The sequence below is a fragment of the Manis pentadactyla genome, chromosome 6, assembly GCF_030020395.1.
Source record: "Manis pentadactyla isolate mManPen7 chromosome 6, mManPen7.hap1, whole genome shotgun sequence".
In the NCBI taxonomy this organism is placed as follows: Eukaryota; Metazoa; Chordata; class Mammalia; order Pholidota; family Manidae; genus Manis; species Manis pentadactyla.
In genome coordinates this window covers 57,028,400-57,049,876 of record NC_080024.1, presented here as the reverse complement: position 1 = coordinate 57,049,876, position 21,477 = coordinate 57,028,400, and the positions used below count along the sequence as shown (strand labels likewise).

At 37.1% G+C, this 21,477-nt stretch overlaps 1 protein-coding gene across 3 annotated transcripts in view; it reads right to left on the bottom strand.

The window, feature by feature from the left end:
* SESTD1 (SEC14 and spectrin domain containing 1) overlaps nt 1–21,150 on the bottom strand; it is a 152,454-nt gene extending 131,304 nt beyond the window's left edge. For 2 of the 3 annotated variants that reach the window (XM_057503833.1, XM_036879370.2), the window contains exon 1: nt 21,019–21,106. The gene's annotated coding sequence lies outside the window, so the exon portion shown is untranslated. Of the gene's footprint in view, nt 1–21,018 lie in introns of all 3 variants that reach the window. The other variant, XM_036879369.2, reaches the window with a different exon arrangement.
* Between the last annotated feature and the right edge of the window lie 327 nt (nt 21,151–21,477).

The window sequence follows — 21,477 nt, the reverse complement described above, 5'->3', positions numbered from 1 at the left end:
CTATGAATTATTTTTGTAACTTTTCTGTAAGTCTTATATTATTTTGAAAATTATAAATTAGGTAAAATTACTGTAGTATTTGATAGTAAGATTTCCCACATTATTTCTCAACATTGTATGCATCCACACATACACTATTATAAAAACCAAAGCCAAAAACCTAAAAGAGACCTTCAAGTTATTCTTTTCCTACACCCTCTATATAAATGGCCACACAACCTGCTGACTCTACCCTCTTCTCTTCAACAGCACTACCGCCTCTGTTGTACAGCCTCTGAAAGATTTCCTGACTCCAGCCTCCCCTCTTTCACATGCTTGTAAAATTAAATACTCCACCACTCTACTCTAAAGCAGTGAATGGTTCTCCATGGCCAATTCCTCTACAAGACTTAAGTCTTTTCCAGATCATGCCCCTGCCTCTCTTCACTTCATGTTCTCATCAGTAAGAAACCAAGTGCTGTTCTCAGAACCCGCAATGCTGTTTCATTGTTTGTGCTCTGGCATATGCTGCTATCTCTGCTGATACACCCTATCTATGTTCCTTATCTGTCCAGTCAAAGAAATCATATTTATTCTTTAAAATTGGCTTCACCTTCTCTATGAAATCTTCCTGACACAAAACTCAGTGTGAGGATGAATAACCATTCCCTTCCTCAGTAGAGCTATTATTTTATCTTATAGTATCTCTATTGCACTTATCACACAATGTAAGTATTTGCCATTCTAAGGTGAATGGAGATACACTGACAGAAGGGATCAAATCCTATTTATTTGTTGAGTTACTTAGAATACACTACTTGGTCCTCAAATAGTATTTATTGACATGAATAATTATACACATGCATACACTATACATGCATAAAGGGTACAAAAATGTTAAGAAAGCTTCAATCTGTATGCTGAAAAGTAAAATCTAAGAAAATAAAAAAATACTCTTAAGATGAATAAAGATCTCACAGGAGAGATGACATATATTTTTTGCTTGTTATTTAATATAAATTAGAACAAGCCCTAGAGTTAATTTATTTGCATTCATTTTCAGAAACAATCTGGTGTAATTTTCAATTTTTATTTTCTATAGTTTGATGATCAAGAATAATTTATTGTTCAAAGGCTTTTAAACGAACAGGGACTGAAATAAATTTATGTAAATGAAATAACACAACTAAAAGTAGTTTTACTTTATAATACTTAAGTACAAGATTTATGTATTTCACCACAGTGCTTTAAAAGCAGTAATTCCTGATTTAAACTCAATTCTGTAAAAATCTAACCACTGCTTAATATTATTTTCTTGATCTAAAACTAATTATATAGCCTTCCATCAAAAGTTTAAAGGAAAATATTATAAATGTTATGTTCGTCCTCCTTTCCAATACATATATTACAGGGATAAATGAAATTACTTTCAAATATGAAGAAAGAGGTCCTTAAATTATTAATGACATGCTAATTCAAGTGAAAGTGTCTACCAAGAAGATAATATCACATGCAAATATGCAAAATCATAATTACAGAAATTCTTAACATGGTTATCAATGACTTTGCTACCTAACCTTCCTAGTTTTTCTGATGGTTTTCAGATGATCACTTTGTCTTAGACTCTTTTGGGGACCCAGCATGACCTGACTCTTGTTTACTTGGCCCTTCCTATGTTTCTATCACAGCCTTTATTTCCAAGCATAAACTTTGGGAACTATTAAAAGTATATGCCCGACATCTTACTACACTGATGGGCAGTGACCACATTGGGGTATGGGTGGGGACTTGATAATATGGGTAAATGTAGTAACCACATTGTTTTCTCATGTGAAACCTTCATAAGAGTGTATATCAATAACAACTTAATAAAGAATCAAAAAAAAAAAAAAAAAAAAAAAGCATATGTCCCAGAAGGTCAGAGATTAAACCAATTTTACTTCCTATTGTATGTCTGCCCCTTGCCTGTAAGTGTCCAGAGTACAGTGTCTGGACGACAGAAGAAACTAAATGAATATAAGATGAATGGCCATGTTAGTTTGGAGATATTTTAGGTGTTAATTTTTATAAGGACTTGGTTTCCTTTCTTGAGAGAAAGTAAAGCGACTATTTTCCAGAGTAAGTACGGATTATCAGACATGTGCCAAATATGGCAATAGGCCTACTTCCAGTACCATAGAGGGTTAACTTCAATATCTCCCTTCAATGTTTGGAAATGCAGAGACTTTCCCTACCCCTGCCACCAGAGACAGAGTCCCTGGGAGTTGGCACATTTATCTCCCTACCAGAAGACAGAGTCCCTATCCCTATCCCTCACCAGAGACAGAGTCCCTATTCCCTATCCCTCACCAGAGACGGAGTCCCTGGGAGTTGGCACATTTATCTCCTACCAGAAGGACAGAGATACGGCCATGATGTTTAAATTTTGAAATGATTCTGTAAATATACTGATAATAACAAGCCCCTAGAAAATTGTTGGCATACTGAAAACTAATGCCTTCTCTTGATCTTTATATTCCTTTAAAATTGTTAGATTCCATAAAAATCACATTAAATAAAGCACTGTACTTACAACATACACTATGTTTAGAAAAACAAAATTTGACGTGATTTGACAATAATCCAATAACTTTCTCACCATTATTCCTTAAAATTAACTTAAAATGAGCATAAGGAATATAGTCAAAATATTGTAACAACTTGGTATGGTGATAGCTGGTACTTAGAATTATCATGTATATAAATGTTGAATCACTGTGTTGTACACCTGAAACTAATGTAATGTAATACTGTGTGTCAACTACCCTTCAATAAAAAATAATTATCTAAAAAAAAAAAAAAAAAATTAACTTAAAATGAAGTATCAGCTCTTTTGAAGTAGTCCTCTCATGCATGCCAGTTTCTATGTGAAACTAGAAACTTATTACCTAGTAAACAGAAAGACAGTGTCATTCTATCATGGTTCTCTTTAAAAAACCTCCAGTGACTCCACTTCAGTCTTTAGTCACCAGTTAATGGTCTGACATTCAGACTTCTCAGTCTATACAGAATCCTAGCTTTTGTCTTCTTATCTGTCATATTGAATTTCCTCTTCTATTCTATTAAGATTCTGTACTTCTGTCTCTAAACCATGGCCTTGATCAATCTGTCCTTCCACCTGAAACACCCCTTGTCATCTCAAGCTGTATTTTATCTGCAAGCAGTTAGGTGTTTGACTACATCATCAATTGTTTTGGAGGATTTTAAGTTGAAATTAATGTAAAAATGTCAAAATAATAGGTTCTGTACTATATTAGTCCCGTATTCCTTCTAAAATAAGGTCACATTATAATTTTAATTATTAAAATATCTAGCACACCAACAAATGATTATGAAAGATCTATTCTGTTGAATAATGGACTTAAACACTGGGCTACCCACTAGGTAATTCAAAGATTTACATTTAGTTGAATGATTTTTTCTTTTTCCAGAATAAGTTACTAGTGCTAAACAATACCTTAATACTTTAGTCTGTGTTAACAATTACAAAGACCTGGCCAGTGGTTTTGGATTCTAGCTTCACATTACGGTTGGCCAGGGAGCTTTGAAACAATTCCTATGCCTAAGTCCAAACCCCAGAGAGTCTGATTCAGTTGGCTTGGAGTGGTTATTTTTTTTTTTTTTAATGTATACAACTTTATTTAAAAAATGAAATAAAATGCTTTAATGAAAAATATCACCTATTCAAAATGGAACCTTGGAACCATACATATATATATATATATATTATCATGATTTTTTTCTCCTTTCTCCCTCCCTTTTCTCAGGGCTGGAACTTCTAGGAGGCCCATGTCCATAAGCTCTTTGTATACAGAATTATATATGACTGGCTATTATTCTCATTGTATTCTACTATTTTTTTAAATTAAAGTATCATTGATATACAATCTTATGAAACTTTCACATGAGCAACATTGTGGTTATAACATTCACCCACATTATCAAGTAGCCCCCACACCCCACTGTAGTCACTGTCCATCAGCATAGTAAGATGCTATAGAGTCATTTTCTTCTCCATGGTGTACTGCCTCCCCTGTTGTTTACCTACATTGTGAGTGCTAATTATAATGCCCCTTAGTACCATTCTCTCCCCCTCTCCCCCACTCTCCCTAGCCCCTTCCCTTTGGTAACGGCTAGTCCTTTCTTGGAGTCTGTGAGTCTGCTGCTGTTTTGTCCTTCAGTTTTGCTTTGTTGTTACACTCCACAAATGAGTAAAATCATTTGGTACTTGTCTTTCTCTGCCTGGCTTATTTCACTGAGCATAATACCCTCTAACTCCATCCATGTTGTGGCAAATGGTAGGATTTGTTTTCTTCTTATGGCTGAATAATATTCCATTGTGTATATGTATCACATCTTCTTTATCCATTCATCTACTGATGGACACTTAGGTTGCTTCCATTTCTTGGCTATTGTAAATAGTGCTGCGATAAACATAGGGGTGCATCTGTCTTTCTGAATCAGGGATCTTGTTTTCTTCAGGTAAATTCTTAGGAGTGGAATTCCTGGGTCAAGTGGTATTTCTATTTTTAGCTTTTGAGGAACCTCCTATTGCTTTCCACAATGGTTGAACTAGTTTACATTTCCAGTGTAGGAGGGTTCCCCTTTCTCCGCATCCTCATCAGCATTTGTTGTTTCTTGTCTTTTGGGTGTTGGCCATCCTAACTGGTATGAGGTGATATTTCATTGTGATTTTAATTTGCATTTCCCTGATAATTAGTGATATGGAGCATCTTTTCATGTGCCTGTTGGCCATTTGAATTTCTTTGGAGACTGGAGTGGTTATTTTTTAAAAGCCCCCTAAGTGATTCTAATATGTAGCTAGGTTGAGAACCACTGGTCTAGAAACAGACTTTCAAAACACAAAAGTAAACACCAGTGGTTAGGACTAAGAAAAAAAGGGCAAATTAGAGGAAAAAGAAAAAAGAGATCAGTTAATAAGGTAGAGGGAAAAAACAGGATCAAAGACAAAAATTAATTAACTTCTGTGACAACACAGCCTTTCCTCTGAGGACGAAGAAATGAGGTGCTCTAGTTCGTTCTTTACTTTAAGAACACTGACTCAGTTTGGTTTGTTATATATGACCTCTATAAGAAAAATACATGAAGAATGATAGAATGACACTGACTTTCTTTCTGTGGCTAGTAGTTTACTAGGTAATAAGTTTCTAGTTTCACATAGAAACTAGCATGCATGAGAGAACTACTTCAAAAGAGCTGATACTTCATTTTAAGTTAATTTTAAGGAACAATGGTGAGAAAGTTATTGGATTATTGTCAAATCACGTCAAATTTTGTTTTTCTAAACGTAGTGTATGTGTAAGTATAGTGTTTTATTTAAGTGATTTTTATGGAATCTAATAATTTTAAAGGAATATAAAAGAAGGCATTAGTTTTCAGTATGCCAACACTTTTCTAGGGGCTTGTTATTATATTTACAGAATCATTTCAAAATTTAAACATCATGGCCATACCTCTGTCCTTCTGGTAGGAGATAAATGTGCCAACTCCCAGGGACTCTGTCTCTGGTGAGCAGGGGTAGTGAAAGTCTCTGCATTTCCAAACATTGAAGGGAGATATTGAAGTTAACCCTCTATGGTACTGGAAGTAGGCCTATTGCCATATTTGGCACATGTCTGATAATCCATACTTACTCTGGAAAACAGTCGCTTTACTTTCTCTCAAGAAAGGAAACCAAGTCCTTATAAAAATTAACACTTAAAATATCTCCAGACTAACTCAGATAGGGACAGAGGAAAGAGTCTCTGAACTAGAAGAGAGCTAACAGAAATTACCCAATGTTAAAAACTGAAAAACAAATGACAAGATCCTCAGGGAACTGTGGTACAGCAAGAGAAGGCCTAACATCTGTGTCAATGGAGCTCCAAAAGCGAAGGAGAAGGAAGTGGGGGAAGGACCGAAAAAGTACTTGAGCAAACATGGTAACAGACATAAACCTACAGGTTCAAGCAGATGGATGAACTCTTAATTGGATAAAGGCAAAGAAATCTATACCAAGTCACATGATAATTAAACTTCTGAATACTAATGCCAAAAGAAAAGACTACCAACCCAGAATCCTACATTGAGAAAAAACATCCTTCAGTCATGAGGGGAAAATCAAGACCTTCTTAGATGAAGAAAAACTTAGGCAAATTTGTCACCCAGAGACATACCCTAAAATAATGACTAAAATGAGGTATGTAAACAGAAAGAAAATGGTAACAGATGGAACTTTAGAATATCAGGGAAGAAAAAAAAGGAGCAAGCAAAAATATAAGTAAATACAACAGGCTTTCCTTATTCTGTGTTTTCCAAATTATGTTTGGCAGTTGAAGTAAAAGTTAACTGTCTGATTGGTTCTAAAATGTTTTCCTGAGGGAAATATTTTAAGACAATCATAGATGGGGGAGGAAAAATGGACATAAAGGGAGGTGAGATTTCTATATTTCAAAGTAGTAAAATGATGACAAGAGGGATGGTAAAAAGTTACATATACAAAATGTAATACCTACAGCAAATACCAAAAAAGATATATGAAGCGACACATCCAAAGCACAAATCAAAGATAAATCAAAATGGATTTCTAGAAACACACTTGAGCAATCCAAAGAAAACAGAAAAATGAAAAACAGGGATGAGCAGAAAACAAAAAATAAATGGATGGAAAAAGATAAATCATGCAAACATTAACCAAAGGATAGCAGGAGTGGCTGTATAAAGTAATAGCAGATAAAGTAGACTCCAGAGCAAAGAAAATTACCAAAGACAGAGATGTATATGATGAAAGGGTCAATCCATCAAGAAGACATAGCAATCCTAAATGTGTAGGGGTCAAATGAGAGTTGAAAAAATACATGAAACAAAAAATGAAAGAACTAAAAGACAAATCCACATAGTTGGAGACTTTAACATCCCTCTCTAAACAACTAGACAAAAGTCAGTAAGGATTTAGAACTCAAAAACATGATCCAGTCAATATTTAAAGAATATACATTTCTTTCCAAATGTCTGTAGCACATACACTAAGACAGACCACATTCCAAGATATACCCTGAGCCATAAAAGCAAATCTCAACAAATTTAAAATAACTGAAATCACACAAAGCACCTTCTCTTGCCACAATGGAATCAAACTAGAAATCAGTACAAGAGATAAAAGGCAAATCTCCAACCATTTGGAAACTAGTTAATATACTTCTAAATAAGCCATGTGTCAAATAGGAAGTCTCCAGGAAATTAAAAAAATTAATTCATCTGAATGAAAATAAAAATACGATATATTAAAAAAAGTGGAACACACCTAAAGCAGTGCTACACTAAGTGAATACATTAGGAGAGGAAAAATTTCAAAACGATAATATAAGTTCCCACATTAAGAGAAGAGCAAATTAAGCCCAAAGCAAGCAGGAGAAAAAAGGAGCAAAGCAAATGAGAGAGAGAGAGAGAGAGACACACACACACACACAAATCACCAATATCAGGAATGAAATGGGAGGAGTAACACTACACAATACAAACAGCATAAGGATAAAGGAACATGAACACCTGTACATACTTTGATTTGAATGAGCCAAAAGTTTTTTCCTCAAAACACACATACTGCCACAACTCACCTAATATAAAACAGAATATGAGATCTTTAAAGATTAGCAAGGAAAATGAATTCATAAGTACTCCACAAGTTAAAAATCTGAGCCCAGATGGTTTTCACTGAAGAAATCTACCAAATGCTTAAAGAGGAATTAATATCAATTTTACACAATCTTTCCCAGAAAACAGAAGGGCGGGGAACATGTTCCTATTATTTCATGAAGCTACTACATACTGATACCAAAACCAGACATGAATGTGAACATAAGAATCCTTAATGAAATAATAATGAACAGTATTCAGCAATATATAAAAATAATACAAAATGATCAAGTATAGTTTATTCCAGGGATGCAAAGTTGGTTCAATATGTGAAAACTGGCCAATGTAATCCACCATATTACCAAGTTATAGGAGAAAAATCACATAATCATAACTGTTGCAGAAAATGCAACTGGTCAGATTCAACACCCACTCGTGATAAAAACTCAGAAAAATATAAATAGAAGGGAACTCCCTCAACTTGATAAAAGGTCTTGTACAAAAACAACATACCGTTAACATTATACTTAATGGTGAAAGACTAAATAAATATGCTTCTCCCTAACATAAGGAACAAGGCAAGTATGTCCATTCTCATCAGTCTTATTCAAGGTAATATCAGAAATTTTAATCAGTGCAATAAGAAAAGGAAATATAAAGCATATGGATTAAAAAGGAAGATTACTCCTCTTTGCAAACAACATAACTATGTAGAAAATCCCAAGTAATCTATCAAAAAATTCCTAGAACTAATAAATGAGTTCAGCAAGGCTATAGGATACAACATACAAAAATCAATTGTATTTCTATAATGTACTAGTAATGAATATGACACCATTTACAATCACCCCAAGGGATGCAATACTTAGGTATTAATCTAAGAAAACATGTACATTACTTCCATGCTGAAAACTACAAAATGCTGATGAGAGACTTCAAAGAAGTTCTATAAAATATGGAGACACAACACACACCATGTTCATGGGCTGGAAGACTCCAAAGATGCCAGTTCTCCCTAGTTTGATACATGGGCTTCACGGAATTCCTAGCAAAATCTATCCCATCAAGACTCTTACAGAGAAGATTACTCTAAAATTTACATAGAAAGGCAGAAGAACTGGAATAGCTAAAATAATTTGGATAAGAATAAAGTAGGAGAAATCAGTTTACTAGATTTCAAGACTTATTCTATACCTATATTAATCCAGACTGATATTGGCAGAGAGATAAACTCATAAGTCAACAGAACAGAACAAAGAACCTGGAAACAGAACACAAATATGCCCAACTGCTGCTCCCTCACATGGTCTCCCCTCCACGGGAGCATATCCCTCAAAGATGTTTGTCCAAATTTCTTCTTACAAGATCATCAGTCAAACTGGATTAGGACCTACTCAAAGACCTGTCAACTTCATCACCTCTTGAAAGACTCTTGTCTCTAAACCCAGTCATATTATGAGGTAGTACCTGGGGTTACAGCTTCAACATATGAATTTGCTAGGGGTGGCAGTTATAAAATTCAGCCCATAATACTCTTACATTGCTAGTGGGAATGTAAAACAGCACAGCCACTCTGTAAAAAACAGGTGGCAATTTCTTAAAAAACACTAAACAGCAACTACCATACAACCTAACAATTGCATTTCCTGATCATTTAACCCAGAAAAATGAAGACTCGTGTTCACACAAATGTTCACAGCAGCTTTAGTCACAATAGCCAATAACTGGAAACAACCATGATGTCCTTCAATGGATAATATTTAAACAAACTACGATACATCCATATCATAGAACACTACCCAGCAATTAAAGAGGAACAAACTATTTAAACATGGAATAACTTAAATGAGTATCTACAGGATTATACTGCATGGAAAAAAGCCAATACCAAAAAATTACATACTGCAGATTCCATTTATATAGCACTCTTGAAATGACACAATTATAGAAATGAGAATAGATTAATGGTTGCCTGGTGGTAAAGTGAAAGGCGGTAGGTGGGAAGGAAAGTGTGCCTTCAAGAGGAAAAATCTGTATCTTACTACAAATAGCTGGGAAACTTCACTAAAACACTAATATTTGAATGATGTGCTCTAAAATAAATTAGAAGAAGAGTGATCAAATAGGGGTGGATGGGAAGATAGCAGTTACTATATGTAGAATGACTAAGAAGCCCAGGTCTGTATTAAGTCAGACTTGTGGCACCAACACCTCACCTTCAACAGACTGCACTCAATTCTTAAATGTCACCAAAAATGAACAACCAAAGTGTCTAGCATGACCCTGCACAAGGATGTAAATTACAAAATTACCTTTCTTCTTTTATCAACATTCTTATTTCCTTAATATCTGATCTCAGCCAAATATTAAGGAAAAAGCAATCTACGTGTTCTAATGGGCTACACTAAGGTATAAGTAACGATAGGCTTAAATATTCTCACATTGTAAAAAAACAGGTTAAGTAAAATGGCATATTAACAGATATTTTATGTTAAAAATATAACTAAACTATAATCCAGGGTTGTCGTCTATTTAATTCAGATGCCCTAAAGCATCCATTCCCCATTTCTGATCTTAGGGCTCTTAAAGTGTTTTTCAAGTAAATTGGATACAAATCCTAAATTACATAGTAGTAGTAACTTCCATCTCTCCACACCTCAAGATGTATGTACGCCTTGTTAGCTGCCAGTCCTATAAGGAGGAAATATTTGGAGTAGAGCTTTTACTTGTCTATGAATAAAGACAGTCCAGAACCTAGGGAAAACTGTCTCTCTCAGCTGTCTCTGGGCTTCCGTTCCTCCTGCCTTCTAAGTTCTCTCCTGCAAGCAGGGCATCCTTCATACCTCCTGACTCCAAGAGGCTGCTGTCTTCCAGCTTCCTCTGTTGAAACAGAAAAGGACTTGAAAGTTAACTGTCTTTTAAAAGACTTACTTTGTAGTTTAAAGCAGCTAGGAGAAATGTTTTGGTTTGACTTGGTTGGACTGAGTTTATTAGTTTATTTTATTGAGTCCAGTACTGCTTTAGTACTACTATCATGCCAGGGTTAAGAGGGTTAAAAGAGTTAACCGGTTATACTTGAGCTCTCCTTTGCCCTCTCCACTCTTTTAATTTTAATTCAGAACCAAGAATCTCAAATTCCAAGGATCTTGATTCCATATTCTTGGTGTCTACTTCCTTCCCCTGGCTGACATCTCTTTCCCTTCTTTCAGAATAGTGGTCATTGTGTATCCTCCTCCCTTCCAACCCCCATCAATCTGCTCTCCTGCCCCCGATTTCTTGTAGCCTCTAGTGCATGAGGGATAAAGGAGCTATGAATGTCTGGTGGGGGGAAGGTGTGTATAATTCTTAAGTAGCTAGGTTGAGCTCATGGACTCCCAAACATGAGACTCAAACTAAGGAAAAGAACAAAGGACTGTCACCCCCATTACGACCCCCACCCATCTTATGTAAAGGAACATTCACCACTTTTGTTTTTTACAGTGTAGTTGTGGGGTGGGGGTAGGGAGTGGAGAATGATGACTGTTTAATGATAACAACCACTGAACAGTACAATAAATAATATCAGGAAAATACTACTGACTGGCAATGATTATAGATACCGGAGAATACAATGGGAAAGAAAAACTTTCAAAATTGCATGTTGAGGTTATTACAGTTACATGTGAACTGCTTTTAATTTCTGCCTACTTATTATGCAATTTTATGTATGATATGATAAACATGCATATCATAAAAGATGTGCCAGATTAACTTTCAGTTTTACTTTCACACAATCTTTTCCAACCTCTACTCCAGAAGCTTCACTTGCTGCTAGCTGCAAGTGTAGGATAGTAATTTCTCTTAAAAATTTTAAAAACAATTACCAAGACACCATGCTGTCAGAAGAGAGGCCAGCAACTTCGAAGGTTTCTCAGATTGTCCATTCTGCAGTCACAATACTACTTTGTTTTTTCCCAGCTCCAAACTATTCTTTATCAAGTTAAACAATTATTTCTCCCAAACAACACTTTTCCATATCACTTGCCAGCACAAGCTGCTTCCAAACAGCATCAAAATACAAACTCTTAAAAGGTTCAGTGAAAAGACACTCAGATTCATAATAATGGATATGAACCAATCGAGCAGCAAAGATCAAATAATTTAGTAGCAGATATAGGGACACAGATGTTCTCACATATCCCTGGTGGATATGCAAATGAACAATGCTTATGGAAGGAAATTTGGCAGTACCTATCAAAATTACAAATGCAATACCCATTTCTAGGAATTTATGACATGGTATACCTATCTGCCCCATCTTTGTGTGTGAAATAACATATACAAACTACTCACTGCAGTATTATTGTGAGGACAAAAAAATTAATAATAATAATAATAGCAAACACTTATTGAGCACTTAGTATAGTACCGCATACTATTCTAAGCACTTTATACATTTTCTCATTTAATCATCCCAAAAATCCTAATAGCAAGCAGAGGTAGATGTTATTAACTACCCCACTGTAGAGATAGAGAAACGAAGCAGCCAAGTAAAAGCAGCCCAAGATCACATAGCTAGTGTGAAGCCAGGATATGCACCCAGGTAGTATAGCTCCAGAACCTGTTCTCCTATTATGGTATACTAAACCATCCAAATATATGTTAATAGGGGATATAAAATTAGGTTGAATAAAATATATGGAACATCCACCCAAAGGAATATTACATCTTTAAAAAGAAAGCTGCTTTAATTTCCCCTCCTTCTTTGAGGGTAAGCTGAACTTAGTGACTCACTTCCGAAAATAAAGTACAGAAAGGGAAAATAGTAACTTTACAGTGGAGAAACCCGGCAAACACTACCTTAACCAGGTAATGTAACATCATTAGTCACATGTAATTATCTGGTACTCTCTCACATAACATGAGAAGGGCAACTCAACTTTGTGTATTTCCAAAAACCCATAACTCTATTCCAATCATGAGGAAGACATCAGACAAACCCAAGTTGAAAAGCATTTTCTACAGAACACATGACTAGTACTCCTCAAGACTTAAGGAGACATGACAACTAAATGCAATGTGGTTTTCTGTACAGGACCATGGAACAGAGAAAGGACATTAATGGAAAAACTGGTGATACCCAAACAAAGCCTGGAGTTTAGTCAACAGTGACATACTGATGTTGGTTTCTTAGTTTTGGCAATACCACAGTAAGTTGATAAACTTTAGGGGAAACTGAAACTGGGTGAGGCATATATGGGAAATTTCTGTACTATTTTTGCAACTTTTCTGTAAGCCTAAAATTATTTCTGAGTAAAAAGTTTATTTTAATAAAAGAAGAAAGTTTTTTGTGTACTGATATAAAAAAAAAACCCTCCATGGAGTCGAAAATGGGAAGTGCAGAATAGTATGTCTAGTACAGAAGCAGTCTTTGCATAGGTATAGAAATGTCACTTATGTAAAAATGGATGGGAAAGCACATTTGTTTACATAAAATATTTCTGGAAAGTACATAATAATCTGATAACACTGGGTTGACTTTACAGATAAACAGGAAAATAAAGACTTAAATGTGTCTGTCCTCTTGTATCCTTTTAAATATTGAACATATGAATGTATTACGCACACAAAAAATAATTAACTTTTTAAATGAAATGATGACAAGGACCTGAGTTAAGGCAAAGCCACTGGAAATGATATAGGGGATTAATAATTTCAGATTTTTTTAAATCTAATCTCTTCTGTTAAGGCTTCCCACACCTGCTTCCTCACTTTTTCTACCAACCTCATTTCTCCTTGATGCATTGCAGACATTTTATTCTAGCTGAACCAATCTGACCACCAATCCCAGCAAGTCACCAGCTTGTTCCCCAAATCCCCATCTCTCCTGGCAAAACCAAGCTCTAAAATGCTATTTAGCATCCTATACATCCTATCTATGACAGGGATGGCAAATGCAGGCACTCATGCCGTTATTAGCCCTACACCCACGACAACAGCATTGTTCAGTGATCACAGCAGCCTTTCCCACTAAATCCACATGCTGCCTTCAATTACTTTTTAGTGCGGTGTTCCACACAACCACCATTATCAATCAAAGCTGTCCCATGAAATAAAACCTCTTTACTCTATATGGCTCTACTAACCTGCTTGCCTCGGTATGTTCCTCCACAAACTTCATTTATATTTATTTATAGATACCCCTGTTTTGTTCTGAAAAGTATTAATGAGACTTACATAAACATATGAACTATGAAAAGTTAATAAATTTAAACATAAAAGCAAAAGAGTAATTTTAAAAAACACCAAAAATGCTACAAAGGAAAAGGCTAAAAATTTACAGCATAGTAGAAAACCTATACGCTTCTACTGGGCCACAGATCTGGCTCAGGCTTTTTAGCAGCCATCACATGGGGGAAAATTCAGTCCACAGTCCAGGTAAACAGAAAGTACTCAAAGGAGGAACTATTCTTGGTACTTAGAGGAAACAGTAATTTTTAGAGAGCAAAGAGAACATTATAGAATGAACAAGATACACAAGATACAGAACTAACATTTTTTTTAAGAGTTGGGCTGTTCCTGATGTATCATCCATCAGGAGAAACCTTTACCAAAGCCCAATGCAGCAAAACTGATTCTACAAAGAGCAAGTATAAGCTTTAAGATCCCTCTCCGTCCTTGTACTTGTTTTCCTCCTTCTTTGCCTCCCTAATATAAATGCTTTGAAGACAAGAACCACATTTTTTAACTCTTACCTATAACTATGATGCTTTGTACTGTACTCTGCAAAAAGTAACATTCATTATCAATGAGGATTTACATGGTGCAATTCAAACCTACTCTGATAAAAATTCTGTAACCTAAACGCAGGAATTCCCTCCCACTCCTACCAAATAAAATAAAAATGAAAAATGAAGCCTCAATAGATAGAATTTCTAAACCTTCTGTACCAGTATTGAATCACAATTTAATTTGTGATGTCCCAACAGCATTTTTGTTTTGCATATCCCTAGCACAAGGCCTGCAAAAATGCCAAATCAATATCACTGAATCTGATCAAACAAAATGAAACCCCTCCCAAAGGAAAGACAAAATACCATTTCCAAGAATATAATCAATAATGCTTTACAAACCAGCTGACAAAGACAGGTTCATTTTTTAAATGACTCTGTAAGTCTGCTAGCAGACAAACAATTATAATGCAGATTTTCTCTGCTCCTTTCGAAGAATCTGGAGTTTCTGTAAATGCCAGAGAAATGTAAGCTCTTCTTACATACATACATACACACACACATCACTATCATACAGGCTTATTTATTTCCCTTTATAACCACTACCTACTCCTTTCTTTACTGGTCAGATGGAAATGCAATGAAGCCTAATAAATTATTTAGGTAAAGTGATTACAAACAGCATAAGTATTAAAAAACTTGAATTACTGCTCTTAAGCATAGGCATTAAAACAATCTGTTTGTATTTTATTAATGGAAATCATTAATAAATAAAAAGTCTCATCCTGCATTGGTTTAGCTTTTTTTAAACACTCTTAGTATTTCAGTTTGCAATATGCTTATTTGGTATTCCCTGTATATGCAGGGGCACATCTATCAGCCCCAGGAGGGAACAGACGTAAGGAGTGAAAGAACAAACAGACATAAGGAGTGAAAGAACAGTCAGGACTGGGAATGTCCACCACACGGATGTCGGAAAATTCAATTCCCAAACCTTTGTTTCTTCATCTAATAAAATGGGAAATGGTATCATCTCTATCTGGTTAAATTATTGGGAGGATTAAGTGTGGTACAATTTGTAAACTGCCTAGAAAATGCATATAAAATAGATCCTCAGTAAGTGTTAGCTCTCTTGTTTTTTTTTTTTAATAGGTAAGGAAATAGAATGAACTTAGCAGGTGACTTGTCTAAGGCCGATAGATAATAGTAAGCGTAGTACACAAGCTAAAACTCTGACTTTGAGCCTAATGTTCTTTCCATTACACCAAGCAGTCTTCAAACAGCAAAACCTAATTCCTCCTGTTTGTCCCTGCTGGGCACTCATTACATGCAAAGAAATAATTAATAATTTGAACATCTTTTAGATATCAGGCACTATACTAATCTCTTTCCTCATAATTACCCTATAAAGTGGGTGTATTTATCCCATTTTACTGAGAGAAATTAACTTGTCCAAAGTCACAAGGCTAATAAGTGATTATGCAAGATTAATCGGGTCTGTTTACTATACTGCTTTTCCCTACTATCCGCTTCAAAAGCGTGCAGTTATTTAGAAATCACTGTCCACCAAAATTAAATTCTAAGTGGCCTGGAATTTTTACAGATCCTTCCAATTTATTCATGAAAACATCCCTAGCTTCACTACCCTTTCTCCTTAAATTTGTTGTTAAGCTAAAATAATTTAGAATAACTACAGTGACAAATTTATATTTGTATAGCATGTTACAGTTTAGTATTACACATTTTTTTCATTTTAATTATAGGCAACTACTGACGTTTTTCATATATTAGCTCACATTTCATTTAATACTTTCAAGACTCCTGAAAGGTGAGAATTACTACCATGCCACAAACAAGAAAACAGAAGTTCAAAAAGGATAAATAACTTCCCTAAGGTTATAAAACTAGTAAGTACAGGACTTAATCATGAATCTAAGAGAAAAGTGCACATACTCCTGCATCCATTGGTTCATTTAATCATTTGATTTTGTTTGTTTGGTCAACTTACTCATCAGACCTCGGGGAAGGGAAGTATGAGTGTGGAAGAATTCCTTCACCAAAAATGTAGCAGAATATAGGAGCCAAAACTTGATGGAAAAGAAAAAAAGAAAAACAGGAAAAATTAGAAAGGTTGCATCAGATCCCTTCTCTTACCCAAGGCTGTCAGGTCATTTCTAATAAATGTTTACAAGACAGACATTTTAAACTATTCCAGAGCACAGGAGGAAAAAAGGGAGTTTCTCAACTCATTCTTAAGAGGCCAGTTTAATCTTGACACTAAAACCTTTTAGCAAACTAAAAGGCAATGTGTTATGTTTATCCTTTGTGACCATAGATGCAAATGTCTTAAGTGAAAAACAAAGGAATATGTGCAGTGCAATCCAATTTGTAAAAGAAAAACCATTGTGAATACACATATATGTAAGTCTGGCTGGATATGCAATATGTATTTGTACACACATATGCATTAATGCAAAGATGTATGTTTGGAAATAAAAACCCTAAACTGTTAACAATGGTTACCTTGGGTTTAAAGGAAGGAATGGGGATAAGAAAAGGGAGATTTTTGGCTTTTAAGCTGTATACTCATGTATTATTTGAATTTTCAAAGTTATTTTCATAATTAAAATGCATCATGTTTGACAATTAAAATATATAAATGAAAAGCAAGGCCTAAATATTCATTTACTCTATCTCCTCTACTTGCTATAGTGAAAACTCTTTCATCCATTCACTGGACATTCGTTTAACAACACTCAGAGTACAACTCCTATAATAAGCACTTGTGCCAGTCACGAGGTCCTTAGAGCCTATTTTTCTTAGGCTCTAAGGAAACGAAACAACAGTTACTTCTTTCCATAAATTACAGCATAGAATTTTAGGTCAAGTTCTAATTTTTATCCTTTATTTTTATCATTTAATATTTTTTAGGTTATATGCCAGGGATAAGAAAATGTTTCTTTTTCTGGAATTTGTATTGCCTTTATTCTTAAAAAAAAAAAAGAGTACCAGAAAAGTTTTTATTGTTTTTGTTTTTTTGCAGTAAAAAAATGGACTTGTATTCACTCATTCAACAAAGATTATAGAGTTCCTGCTATGTGTGGGGCACTATGCTGAGCAATGTACAAGATGAATAAATAACACATATGGCCTATACCTACTCTCCAAGGAGTTGAGAATTTTGCACGCCTGCTACGCCTGGTATAGGGCTGTACATGAAAACTGAAATATGTACTTTAGTAATCCTGCACTTCAAAGGAAAACTAGCAAACTGTCCTGTTCAAAAATAAAAGTGTTAATATTTATGAAAAATCTGAAATTATTCAATTATTTTAAGGTTAAAGGGAATAAACGAGTAGGAAAATGGGGAACATGAAAGATACAGGGAATAGAAAGCACAGTATCTCAGTGAATAGTGGGTTCTAGTACTAACTAGGTCACTACAAAGCTGGTACTAGGTTTAATCTTTGTTTCCCCACAGGAAATATGAAAATCAGATCTATCTTATTAAGATAGGAAAAAAACAAAGAATTTATTTGAAAAAGCATAACAAAATCTGGTGAATATGATACAATGTAGCCAGAACACCTGCTTTTAGTTATTTGGTTTGATTTTTATGTATTTTTTCTCCCACTCTGTCAATGATCTGCCAAGAAATTTGCAAACACAATTTAACTTCTGTATGCCTCATGAAGTGGAAAGAATGCAGGCAGCAGAGTTGGAACACCTGAGTTTACAATCAAACCCTAACTCTGACTAACGTTAAGGTTAAAAAATGAGTAAGGTGACCTCTTTGCACCTGTTTCCTAGCAGTAAAACAGGATAAACCTACTTACAGGACTATTTCGACTAAATGAGAAAATACATGTGAATACATAGGATTAGAAAAGATTATAAATTAAATGGACATTTTTCCAAAGAAGATATACATATGGCCAGTAAGAATATGAAAAGATGTTCAACATCATTAGCCATTAGGGAAATGCAAATGAAAACCACAATACCACCCCACAGAATAGCTGTCATCAAAAAGACAGTATTAAACCCACTTTAAATAAGTTGGAGAAAATGGAACCCTCTTACTTTGCTGGTGAGAATGTAAAATGGTACAGCAGCTATGGAAAATAGTTTGGTAATTCCTTTGGCAAGAAGTTAGAGTTACCATATGACCCAGCGATTCCACATCTACATACACATCCAAGACAACTGAATACATATGTCCACACAAAAACTTGTAATGAGTGTTCACAGCAGGATTACCTATAAAAACGCAAAGGTGGAAACCACCCAAATGTCCATCAATTGGTAAATGGATAAACAAAATGCAGCCTATTCATATAGTGAAATATTATTCAGCTATAAAAAGGAATGAACTATTGATACATGCGTAATATGAAACTGAAAATATGCTAACTGAAAGACACAAAGACACAAAAGGCCACATATTGTATGAAATGTCCAGAACAGGAAAATCCAGAGACAGAAAGTAGATTTGTAGTTGCCTAGTTCAGGGATGTGAGGATGATAGCTCAGGAGTATGGAGTTTTCCTTACAGGATGATGAAAATGTTGTTTAATTAGTGATGATGTGTGCACTACTTTGTGAGTATACTTAAACTACCAAACTGCACATTTTAAGAGTGAATTCTATGCAGTTATCAGTCATACCTCAATAAAAAAACTATTTTAGAAATTTAAGTTTCTGCTACTTTTTATTAGTAAATACCCCAGTTTTCTCAAGGGGTTGTTCCTTTTGCTTCTAACATCTACAAAAGCTCTTTGACGTTAGTTACAAACGCAGATAGAATTTCAGTAAAATTATGCCAGAGCTTTGTACAGATAAGATTAATTTGGTATAATTTCATTTCTTAAAAATAATCCTTATTAATATCAAGATTGTGTTTAGCAAGTAGAAAAAGCTTCAAGGAGTCTTTGTAGAAGACATGGGGAAAAATGGGTCAAAAAAAAGGTGATTAAGACTGTTTTTTTTGATAGTGGACATTTCATTTTCAGATGTGCCCTTCAATCTACTAAAACCGAAGTAGATGAAACTCTGCAACTTCTATCACTTTCTATGTCCCACATTCCGCTTTCACATTTCTAGGTCCACCACCAGCTCTAATTCTCACCCATCAATTATTCCTTCCAATTATTATTCACAGATGTTAAAATGCTTGGTAAACTAAATGCAATCAATGCATCCTCTAACATTCAGGAATTTATAGAGTAGGCCCATATTTTAAGGTTAAATTTAGTCTAGATTGTTTGAATAAATACACAGCGAAATGATTTCCTGGAATCTGGGATATAAAAACAATCTATAGAGCTGTGTAATGCTTTCTAAGCCCTCTGGGAATTCTTTCATGTATTTGGTCATGGGGTAAAGACAGTCACCAACTTTTGTCCACACAAAGTATTTTGTATAAAAACTTCCTGGTTCTAGAACAATGAAGTATTTTATTGCTCAAAGTAAAAGGAAGATATTTTCCTTCCATTTAGTATTGTTATACTAAAATAGCATTCCAGTGAAACCAGCTAGGTAACAGCAAGACCCAAGGTATGTAAACAAAGATAAATTGTTCTTTACTACATAGTCTTCCTTGGAGGGGAGAAAAGTTTCTCACACCTAAGAAAAAGAAGGTTTATCAAGCCAAAGAAAACCATGTGAATTTAATATTTTCCAATACGGGGATATTTTGAGTGGCAATTTTAATTTGAGAGTTCGCCAGCCTATGCGATGCACGGTGGGTATGTACAGAAAACAATGTGAAGAAAGGGTCGATCTGTCAAACAGCTGCTATCCAGCTACTCCTTCAACCACGCTTCGAACTTCTGGGGTGATGTCTGTACAAGCGAAAGCCGTCAAAGCACCATGAGAACCACTTGCTGTCACAGCAGCCGCAAGTCCAAATCGTGCATCTCAGGGTGAAATCCCACCCGCACCCTCAAGAGCCGGCCACACTCTTCTCTAACACGAGCCTAACACACAGAATAAATATATAACCAGAGATCCTTGCCAAACCTCTCTCCCTTCCCTTTGTGATTCCTCCAAAGGCTGGAGAGATGTTAACGTCCTGCAGACCCGGGGGAAGCTAAGCCCTACACCGTGGGCGAGACGTCCGGGAATCTCGGCGCAGCCCGGGGGCCTGGGGCCGGTGTCCCCCATCCACCGGGCAGGGTTGGTCACCGGTCACACAAAGGAGCCAGCCTCCGGCGCTGGCCGCGGGGACTCGCCCCGGAGCTGGGCGCTACCACCTCGGGTGTCCGCACGCCCAAGGACAAGACCCGTTAATAAATAGGGAATTAACACCCAAACCTGTTGCACGATTCGGGTCCCTTTCACCCAGAAATGAACAAGGGCACTTAGCGGGGGGGGACGCGAGCGGCCCGGGTTCTGCGGGCCACGGCCGCACTCGGTAGGCTGCGCGGAGGCAGGGGCCCAGTGGGGCTCCCACCAAAGGCGCTTTGTCTGCGGCGGCGGCGGCGGCGGCAGCGGGGGCGTCCCTCCCTCAGCCGCGCGACCCCACCGCCCCGCGGCCCGCGCGGGAGAAGAAAGCCCGGCCCCCGGCCACTGCCGCCTGCACCCGCCCGCCCTCGCCGCCCAGCCGCGGGGCCTGCGCGCTCCGCCCGCCCTGCCGCCCGGCGGCCACACTCACCCGGCTGGCGTTGGAGCTGGCGGCCGGAGGCTCCGGGGCGGCGGGGAGGGCGCGGGGACGCGAGCGAGGCGCGGGCGGAGGCGAAGGGCCGAGGCGGGAGAAAGGCGGGCTGGGGGCGGAGCGGGCCCGGGCGGCGGTAGCGGCGGCTCCAGTCACTCGCCGCAAATCGCGTCTCGGCCCCTCCGTGCGTCAGGCAAGGGGCGGCGGCGCGGACGGCCTGGCGACCTCCGGGCACCGGCTGCCGACCCACGTCCGCGCAGCCCCGCGCGCGCCCGATTGCGGCGCCGCAGCGACCCCGCCCGCGCGGGAAGGGGGCGGGGCAGCAGCCCCCAGGGGCTGGGAGCGGAGGGGGCCTCGGACGCGCCCCGACAGAGCCGGCGATCCCCACCGAGCGCCGGGCTCCGACCTCCCAAACCCGCGGGCAGTGTAGGGTAGGAGGGAGCCCTGGACCTACAGTCG